The sequence below is a fragment of the Trachypithecus francoisi genome, unplaced genomic scaffold (genome assembly GCF_009764315.1).
Source record: "Trachypithecus francoisi isolate TF-2019V2 unplaced genomic scaffold, Tfra_2.0 Lachesis_group9, whole genome shotgun sequence".
Taxonomy (NCBI): domain Eukaryota; kingdom Metazoa; phylum Chordata; class Mammalia; order Primates; family Cercopithecidae; genus Trachypithecus; species Trachypithecus francoisi.
Window position 1 is genome coordinate 63,587,784 of NW_022681474.1, and position 11,045 is coordinate 63,598,828.

Here is an 11,045-nt window from a genome sequence, read left to right on the forward strand (position 1 = left end):
TATAAATTTGGGCCAGGTGTATAAGAGAGACTCACTAAATGTGTGTTAACAAGCTGAATAGAGTTTCCACTCTGATCGACTCAGAAATGGAGAGCTCACAAGTTCAGAATGTGTCTGTGACCCCCAGATAAGTCACTTGGCCTGCACAGCTGGAGACTACCCAAGAAATTCCAATAAAATAAATTGCTTGCCCTAAAAATGGAAGTGTTCCATTTTTAATGTTGTAAAAGAAACAAGTAAATGCTTCAGAGCATACAGCCTTTAGGATGGCTAAGGAACCCAACATTATGATGACATTAAAGCTTTAAATGAGAATTGAGACTCCTCTGCAAAGTCTTTGAGTGAAAATTTTTATTGCTTGTGTTCCTGGGATCCTTAGATAACAGAGTTAAAATAATTTAAGTGTAGTTATGGCAACCCTGATGGCTTTCATGATTTTGTAGATTGCTATGATATGGGTATGGTTTGAGTTTATTTCCCCAAAAAACTCATGCTGAAATTTGATCTCCAAAGTGGCAGCGTTGGGAGGTGGGGCTAGTGGGAGGTGTTTGGGCCATGGGGGTGGATCCCTCGTGAATGGCTTGTGCTGTTCTCACCGTAGTGAGTGAGCTCTTGGATTAGTCTTGGATTAGGTCTCTTGGGAATGGATTAGTTCTCAGAAGGGCGGGTTGTTATAAAGCCGGGACATCAGGTTTTGCCTTTCTTTACACATGTCCACTTCACCTTTGACCTTTCCACCATTTTTTTTTTCTTTTGAAAAAGAGTCTTGCTGTGTCACCAGGCGGGAGTGCAGTGGCACGATCTCGGCTTACTGCCACCTCTGCCTCCTGGGCTCAAACAATTTTCCTGCCTAGGCCTCCCGAGTAGCTGGGACTACAGGCATACACCACCATGCCCAGCTAATTTTTTGTATATTTTTAGTAGAGACAGGGTTTCATCATGTTGGCCAGGGTGGTCTCGAACTCCTGACCTCAAATGATCTGCTCACCTTGGCCTCCCAGAGCACTGGGATTACAAGCTTGAGCCGTCACGCCCCGCCTCTCCATCATGTTTTAACCTACCATGGGCCCCTCATCAGAAGCCAAGCAGATGCTGGAGCCGTGCTTCTCATACTTCCTAGCTTGCAGAACCAACTAAATAAACCTCTTTTCTTTATAAATTACCCATGTTTAGTTATTCTATTATTGCAAAAAGAAAGGGTTAAGACATAGGTGATCCTCTTTCCTTGCCTAACGCAGCCATGACTCATAGTCCCAAGAAGCATCTGAAGCAGGTAGCAGCTCCAAAGCATTGGATGCTGGATACATTGTCCAGTATGTTTGCTCCTCGTCCATCCAGTGGTCCCCCACAAGTTGAGAGAGTGTCTCCCCCTCATCATTTTCCTAAGGAAAAGACTTTAAGTATGCCCTGACAGGAGATGAAGTAAAGATTTGCATGCAGCCGTTCACTAAGATGGATGGCAAGGTCTGAAACTGATATAACCTACCCTGCTGGATTCATGGATGTCATCAGCATTGACAGGAAGGGAGAGAATTTCTGTCTGATCTATGACACCAAGAGTCGCTTTGATATACATCTTATTACACCTGAGGTGGCCAAGTACAAGTTGTGCAAAGTGAGAAAAATCTTTGTGGGCACAAAAGGAATCCCTCATCTGATGACTCATGATGCTCACACCATCTGCTATCCTGATCCCCTCATCAAGGTGAATGACACCATTCGGATTGATTTGGAGACTGGCAAGATTACTGATTTCATCAAGTTTGATGCCGGTAAGCTGTGTACGGTGACTGGAGGTGCTAACCTGGGAAGAACTGGTGTGATCAGCAACACAGAGAGGCACCCTGGATCGTTTGACGTGGTTCACGTGAAAGATGCCAATGGCAACAGCTTTACCGCTTGAATTTCCAACATTTTACTTATTGGCAAGGGCAACAAACCATGAATTTCTCTTCTCTGAGGAAAGGGTATCTGCCTCACTATTGCTGAAGAGAGAGACAAAAGACTGGCGGCCAAACAGAGCAGTGGGTGAAATGGTCCCTGGGTGACATGTTAGATCTTTGTACATAATTAAAAATAACATGGCATGATTAATAGCCAAAAAAAAAAAAAGGACATAAGTGATCTTCAGCCTGACACCTAAGTCCTCCTGCATCTGTGTTCAGAATGCTTCAGTTATGTACTTGTTTAATTAAATAGAATAGTAAATCAAAATGTGTTATTTGTGGGGAACTTATATTTCCTGGGAGGAGTTTTGGTGAAATAAATGTTCAGCGGTTAGAAATTTTCCTTCTTGTGGCAGGGAATGGCTTTATTCAGTTAGGCAATGATAAAACTTTCTACTATTAGGAAAGTAGAGTAGAGTAACATCATGTATTTAAATGGAAAAATCAGTATAAGCTTTTGGCTTTAAAAAATATTTTTTCTAGCTCTATCACTCTTGAATTTGGTCCCATGGCAACAGCAGCACATTTATGTATAACAGCTGCAGTGATTGTTAAACTCCTCTCTTCCCTGTTGTTGTATGTGACCACTAGCGACAGTAATTCTTCCTGTCTTTTGTACAGTCTCTACAATTTCTGGGACTTTTTAACAGTGTTGTATTCAACATTTTTCTTATGCAGATAGATATAAGTATAAGTTGGTTTCTAATACTACTGCCTACCAAAAAGAGAAGGACTCCTAGAGAACAGCTGATTCCATGTCTTGCAGCAAGAAAAATCAGGATGGTTTTTGGAACTTCATGTCTTGCCAAAAAGTCAGAATGTCTTTAAGGATGCCAGAACAATGCTACAGGGCAAAGCAACTTACTTAAATGGTTTCCCATCATGAACAATAAACATTACTGTTAATAAACTTAGAACAAATCAAATCTATAAAAGGCCAAGGGTTTATGATACCTGAAAAAGGAACATCAGCCTAAATTATACAAAAGGTAATGTACTGGAAAAAAAGAGTGATTACAAGGAAATATGTTTTATTTGTATTGATTTTAATAAATAAAAGAGGAAGCATGTGTGTTTTCTTTCTTTCTTTAAGTTTTTACCTATTAATCAAGTATGGATGTGTAATTCTTTCTATCTGTATAAGAAAAATGTTGAATACAACACTGTTAAAAAGTCCTAGAAATTGTAGAGACTATACAAAAGACAGGAAGAATTACTGTCCCCAGTGGTCACACACAACAGCAGGGAAGATAGGAGTTTAACAATCACAGCAGCTGGTTACACATAAGATGCAAAAAAATAGTTCAATAGAGACAAATGTGTCAAATGTCTTAAAAAGGAAAGCTAACTGTGCATCTCCTAGGTAATGAAACTTCTTGATAGTCCTATAGGTTATAGTGAAATACAGCAAGAAATGAATAGGGTTTTAATATGAAAACAGACCAGGTGAATATATAATAGCAGAACGTGTTATCTAACACTAACCAACCAGGACTATAAAGAAAAAGTAAACGATTTGGATTTTTGCTTGTTTTGTGTTTTAGAGACAGGGTCTTACTATATCGCCCAGGCTGGAGTGCAGTGGGGTGATCCTAGCTCGCTGCAGCCTCCAATTCCTAGGCTTAATTGATTCTCCCACCTCAGCATCTCAAAGTGCTGGGATTGCAGCCATAAAAAGAATGAGTTTTTGTCCTTTGCAGGGACATAGATGAAGCTGGAAACCATCATTCTTAGCAAACTAACACAGGAACAGAAAACCAAACACCACATGTTCTCACTCATAAGTGGGAGTTGAACAATGAGAACACATGGACACAGGAGGGGAACATCGGACACCGGGGCCTGTCGGGGGTGGGGGAGAAGGGGAGGGAGAGCATTAGGACAAATACCTGATGCATGCGGGGCTTAAAACCTAGGAGACAGGATGCCACAAACCACCATGGCACATGTATACCTATGTAACAAAGAAAAGAAAAGAAAAGAAAAGAAAGAAAAAAGTGCTGGGATTACAGACATGAGTCTCCGTTCCCTGCTCAAAGTAAACTATTTTGAAGGATGATAGCAAGTTGCAAAAACTAAAACACAGGCTAAAAATGATCTTGAAAAGTTTTACTGAGATGTTAAGTGGAGCTTTACTATGAACAAGAAGTTCAGCCCCCATGACCAGGGATCAGATTTGACTCACCTAAGAAGCCCTCAAGTCCTGTGCTCTGGAGAATAATCTTTGATAAGCCACATCTTACAATCTTGGCTGTTCTATGGAGTATTTTTCTTTTAGATCTGGTAAGATTACTGCAATCCTGGGAATGTATCAAAAAATTGTTATGAAAACACAAGCTGTTATTAAAATAAAAATAACTATAACCCAAAAAAGGTATAAAAATAACTATAAACATAATAAAGTTAGCCCGTTATTCTGATGTCTCAAAAATAATTTCAGTATAATAATACGTTCTATTATCATTTATATGTTTTATTTACATACACCATCTGAGGTGTTTGAAATGTCTTAGCAATCAACCATACTAATAAGTATATTTGTAATTACAGTTTAAAATTGTTTGGGGAAATGTAATTAATTAAATTTAATTATTAAATGTTCAAGAAAATTTAGTTTTCAAATATTAGATATATGAGGTTTAATAATCTGAGCATTAAACAAAGTACAAATAGCTAGGAGTATTCTTCTCCACATCCCAAAGCCCCTGGTCATTAAAGAATGTACCCAACAGTTCAGAGGGATAATGACATGGTTGGGCTTTGTGTCCCCACCCAAATCTGATCTTGAGTTGTAATCCCCATTATCCTCATGTGTCATGGGCAGGACCAGGTGGAGGTAATTGGATCATGGGGGCGGTTTCCTACCTGCTGTTCTCGTGATAGTGAGTGAGCTCTCATGAGATCTAATGGTTTTATAAGTGTCTGGCAGTTCCCCTGCTTGCACTCACTCTGTCCTGCCACCCTGTGAGAAGGTGCTTGCTTCTCCTTTGCCTTCCACCACGATTGTAAGTTTCTAGAGGCCTCCCCAGCAGTGCGGAACTGTGAGTCAATTAAGCTTCTTTCCTTTATTAAATTACCCAGTCTCAGGTATTTTTTCATAGTAGTGTGAGAATGGACTAATACAGTAAATTGGTAACAAGGTAGTGGGGCACTGCTATAAAGACACCTGAAAATGTGGAAGTGAATTTGGAACTAGGTAACAGGCAGAGGTTGGAACAGTTTGGAGGGTTCAGAATAAGACAGGAAGATGTGGGAAATTTTAGAACTTCCTAGAGACTTGTTGAATGAATGGTTTTGACTAAAATGCTAATAGTGATATGGACAATGGAGGCCAGGCTGAGACTGTCTCAGATGTAGATGAGGAACTTACTCTGGAGCAAAAGTGACTCTTGCTGTGCTTTAGCAAAGAGACTGATGGCATTTTGCCCCTGCTGTAGAGGTCTGTGGAACTTTGAACTTGACAGAGATGATTTATGGTATCTGGCAAAAGAAATTTTTCTAAGCAGCAAAGTGTTCACGATGTGACTTTGGTGCTCTTAAAAGCATTCAGTTTTATGCATCTGCAACGAGATGGTTTGGAATTGGAACTTATGTTTAAAAGGGAAACCAAGCATAACAGTTTGACAAGTTTGCAGGCTGACAAAGCAATAGAAAAGAAAAACCCATTTTCTGAGGAGAAATTCAAGCCCACTGAAGAAATTTGCTTAAGTAATGAGGAGCCAAATGTTAATCTCCAAAACAATGGGGAAAGGCCGGGCGCGGTGGCTCAAGCCTGTAATCCCAGCACTTTGGGAGGCCGAGACGGGCGGATCACAAGGTCAGGAGATCGAGACCATCCTGGCTAACACGGTGAAACCCCATCTCTACTAAAAATACAAAAACTAGCCGGGCGAGGTGGCGGGCGCCTGTAGTCCCAGCTACTTAGGAGGCTGAGGCAGGAGAATGGCATAAACCCGGGAGGTGGAGCTTGCAGTGAGCTGAGATCCGGCCACTGCACTCCAGCCTGGGAGACAGAGCCAGACTCCGTCTGAAAAAAAAAAAAAAAAAAAAAAAAAAAACAACAATGGGGAAAATATTTCCAGGGCATGTCAGAGGTCTTCTTGGCAGCCCCTCTCATCACAGGCCAGGAAGCTTAGGAGGAAAAAATGGTTTCATGGGCCAGGCCCAGGGCCCTGCTGCTTTGTACAGTCTTGGGACTTGGTGGCCTGCATTCCAGCTATGGCTAAAAGGGTCTAAGGTAAAGCTCAGGATGTTGCTTCAGAGGATGCAAGCCCCAAGCCTTGGTGGCTTACCTGTGGTGTTGGGCCTGTGGGTGTACAGAAGTCAAGAATTGAGGTTGGGAAACATCTGTCTAGATTTCAGAGGATGTATGGAAATGCTTAGACATCTAGGCAGAAGTTTGCCACACGGGCAGAGCCCTTATGGAGAACCTCTGCTAGTGCAGTGTGGAAGGGAAATATGGGGTCAGAGTCCTCACACAGAGTCCCTGCTGGGGCACTGCCTCATGGAGCTGTGAGAAGAGGGCCACTGTCCTCCAGATGCCGGAATGGTAGATCCATCAACAGCTTGCACCATGCACCTGGAAAAGCCACATTCAACGCCAGTCTGTGAAAGCAGCTGGGAGGGGGGCTGTACCCTGCAAAGCCACAGGGTGCAGCTGCCCAAGACCATGGGAACCCACCTCTTGCATCAGCGTGACCTGGATGTGAGACATGGAGTCAAAGGAGATGATTTTGGAGCTTTAAGATTTGACTGCCCCACTGGATTTTGGACTTGCATGGGCCCTGTAACCCCTTCATTTTTGCCAATTTCTCCCATTTGGAATGAGTGCATTTACCCAATGCTTGTACCCCCATTGTATCTAGGAAGTAACTAACTTGCTTTTAATTTTACAGGCTCATAGGTGGAAGGGAATTACCTTGTCTCAGATGAGGCTTTGGACTTGGACTTGGTTTAATGCTGGAATGAATGAAGACTTTGGGGCACTGTTGGGAAGGTATGATTGGTTTTGAAATGTAAAAAGGATTTGAGGTTTGGGAGAGGCCAGGGGTGGAATGATCTGGTTAGGTTCTGTGTCCCCACCCAAATCTCATCTTGAATTGTAATCTCCATAATCCCCATGTATCAAAGGTTGGACGAGGTGGAGGTAATTGAATTATGGGGGTGGTTCCCCCCATGCCGTTCTCGTGATAGTGGGTGAATTCTCACAAGATCTGATGGTTTTATAAGCATTTGGCATTTCTCCTGCATGCACTCCCTGCCACCCTGTGAAGGAAGTGCCTGCTTCTCCTTTGCCTTCCACCATGATTGTAAGAGACTTCCCCAGCAATGCAGAACTATGAGTCAATTACACCTCTTTCCTTTATAAATCACCCAGTTTGGGGTATTTCTTCATAGCAGTATCATAATGGACTGATACAAGTAACATGTAGCAAGAATAACTGGGATTGATGTCAGTACCCAATGGGAAAAGTGGGAATGAAATGGGGAGGAGTGCACAAAAAGCTTCAGTTATACCAAGTTTACAACTTAAATGGGGCTTTTTGCTGAATAGGTGCCCATAACATGACATGCTAAACTTTTTTTTATGTTAAAATATTTCAAAATAAAACAAATTTACAACTGTACTTGAACAAAGACAAAATGTCCCTGATCAAAAATATGGTCTTAGTCCTAAATAAATGGCTAGGTTGGTTAAAATCACACTGAAAAACTTTTACATGTTGTAATCTTACCTCAAAGGCAGAATTTTACGAGTTGAAAACCATTTTAACTGGTCAAGTGAGATAAGTACATTGCAATTAGCCTTAATGTTTGATTTTAATGCCACTAACCATTAAATATATGTTCATCTATTTCATTTCTTAGATGTTCATGAAACTCTTAATTTTCCAGAAATTAAGTCACATTGCCTCTGTGGACTTTTGACTTGTGCTGTGCCCTCAAAAACTGTTTATATAAAACATTTACTATACCAATAAATTCCGTAAGTTGGGTTAACCAAGCAAGTTACCAGTAGTAAACTATTTTTACGTTGACTTTGGGAAGCAATAGCTATAATGGAAAACAAAATTACAGCAGTAAATAAATAATCTTTTAGTGCATTATAGTTGATTCACACCACGAAGAGAAAAGAAATATGAAAACATACGTAACTAGTGCTATTCTGTACCTTATACAGCTTTGCAGTGGCTAAAGCCACCATAATTTGGGCTGAGAATTGTCATCAGTCTAGGTCATGTACTGGGCCATCATCAACACTGGGAAGTTTGTTACTCAGAGCCACTTAGAACGCATTCTGGCAGATCACTTGAGGTGAGGAGTTCAAGACCACCTTGGCCAACATGGGAAAACTCTATCTGTACTAAAAATACAAAAATTAGTTGGGTGTGACAGCATGTGCCTATAATTCCAGTTACTCAGGAGGCTGAGGCAGGAGAATTGCTTGAACCTAGGAGTCAGAGGTTGCAGTGAGCCAAGGTTGTGTCACTGCCCTCCAGCCTGAGGGACAGAGTGAGACTCCGTGTCAAAACAAAAACAAAACACATTCTTCGCAGTAGTCTGCAGAGGGAAGCTCTGTCTAAAGGCGTTGGCAGGGCTCATGTCTGAATTGAGAGCTCAAAATCTCTGGAATTGACCAAGTTAAAAGAAAGTTTACTTGTTTTCCACAGATGCTGTATTAGTCTGTTTTCATGCTGCTGATAAAGACATATCCGAGACTGGGCAATTTACAAAAGAAAGGGATTTAATAGACTCATAGTTCCACATTCCTGGAGAGGCCTCACAATCATGGTGGAAGGTGAAAGTCACATTTCACATGGTGGCAGACAAGAGAAGCGTGAGAGCCAAGCAAAAAGAGTTTCCTCTTATAAAACCATCGGATCTTGTGAGACTTATTCACTACCATGAACAGCCCGTGTGACTCAATTATCTCCCAGTGGGTCCCTCCCAAAGCACAAGAGAATTATGGGAACTATAATTTGATACAAGATTTGGGTGAGGACACAGCCAAACCATATCAGATGCCAACTGAGATCTGGTGGCAGAGTGGAACCTCCAGGAATTCTGAGATGAAGGACCTGAGTGCCAAAGTGCCCATATACTTACTTATTTCGATTGTATTGATTCCAAGTAACTATACTTAATGCATGTGTACTGACACCATGGGTCATCATTTGCATGATCAATTCTGTATTTGCTGATTCCATGCTTTCAGAAACTTCAGAAATTGATGTTTGCTATTTGAGTCCAGACTGGCTCTCAAAGATTTCTTTTTCTTTGTTTGTTACTTTTCTTCTCTCTTTTTTTTTTTTTTGAGACGATGTCTTGCTCTTTCACCCCAGTTGGAGCACAGTGATGCAATCACAGCTCACTGCAGCCTCAAACTTCTGGGCTAAGGTGATCCTCCCACCTCAGTCTCCCAAAGTGCTCAGATTACAGGCATGAGCCACTGCATCTAGCCCAAGATTTTATTACTTTTGTAACTTGTACACTTAACTCTCTGCTTGTATATGACTTTTTTTGTTTGTTTTACTGCTAAACTCAACTCAAGACAATAGGGTTTGAGGACACCTCCCTTTATTGACATAGTCACTATTTGCTAAAAGTGGACAGCAAGTAAGGAAGACAGCACAGCACTCACCACTGCAGCCAGGGGACCTCAGCCCTGCAAGCGTGCCGCAGTGGAGAGAGGCACTGCCTTATGCGCTCCCGGGGTGAGGGCCCTGGATCCTGGCATTTGCTGGCTGTGTGACCTTCAGTTAGTAATTTTACTTCTCTGGACTGCGGTTTTCTCAGTGAAAATGGATTAACAACACCTTTCTTATTCAGGGCCAGGGTTAGGGCGAGGCGAGTGAAACCAGATCATGCAAGCACAGCCACATTCTTTCCTAAAATTTTGATGCTTTGTTCATCATGGATTTTCTTGGACTTATTTAATTAATTTATTTACTTTTTTGAGACAGAGTCTTACTCTGTCGCCCAGGCTGGAGTGCAGTGGTGCGATCCTAGCTCACTGCAACCTGTCTCAGCCTCCCGAGTAGCTGGGATTATAGGCATCCACCATCATGCCTGGCTAATTTTTGTATCTTTAGTAGAGATGGGGTTTCACCATGTTGGTTGGGCTGGTCTTGAACTCCTAACCTCAAGTGATTCCCCCCACCTTGGCCTCCCAAAGTGCTGGGATTACAGGCGTGAGCTACTGCACCCGGACTCTTGCCGTCATTTTAATTTTGCAAATATTGCATTAAAATATTATTTATCTTGCTGAGTTTTGGGAGATCCCCCTTAATTTTGTGTCTGAGGCAAGTGCCTCACCTCCCTCACCCTAGTCTGAGTTGTATCATCATCCAAGGCAATGCGTGGGAATAATCCTAGATTCTTCATTCTTAACCCCATCCCACGTCCAAACAACCTCCAAGTTTCATGGAATCTAGTCTCCCTCTCTTATTGCTTTCTTTTTCTCTATTCCCATTTGTTTCGTCTCTCATCACTTCCCTGTGAGATGACTGCAAAAGCATTCTAACTAGTCTATTCTAACTAGTCCACCTGTCTTCCCTCCAACGCATTCTCCAAGTCACTGCCAGTGGGGCCTTTCTAAAGGGCAAACCTGATCCCATCACTCTCTGGCTTTAAAGCCTTCAAGATGTCCTCTACCTTTCAGGAAAACCTAAACTTATCCCCATGGTCTTTCATATCCTGGCCCTTGCCCAGTTCTGTAGTCTTGTTTCCTGCCATAACCCCCACTCCCACAAGCATGGTGGTATTTCATGCTGCCAGGCCTTTGTGCATACTTTTCCCTGTCCCTGGAATGCCCTTCCCCATTTCCTTATCTAGCTGACTTCTTGTATTTCAAAGCTCATCTCAAGGATACTTCCTCTGGAAGGAATTGGCCGCCTAGATAATTGAACGTATCTGTGTTCCCAAAGCACTTCATGTGTCCTCTATCATTGCTTCCATCATGTTAGACTGAATTCATTGATGTACTTGCTGTATTAGATTATTAGTGCCTTAAAAGCAAGGATTACGACTTTTTATCTTTATATTCCCGTCTCCTAGCACAGCGCTAGTGAGACTCAATAAATGTTTGTTAAATGACTG

The 11,045-nt window shown here is 41.9% G+C and overlaps 1 pseudogene; it reads left to right on the top strand.

Annotated features, from left to right (window-relative positions):
• The first annotated feature begins 1,240 nt into the window (after positions 1 to 1,240).
• LOC117082434 lies at positions 1,241 to 2,032 on the top strand (annotated as a pseudogene).
• The last annotated feature ends 9,013 nt before the right edge of the window (positions 2,033 to 11,045 follow it).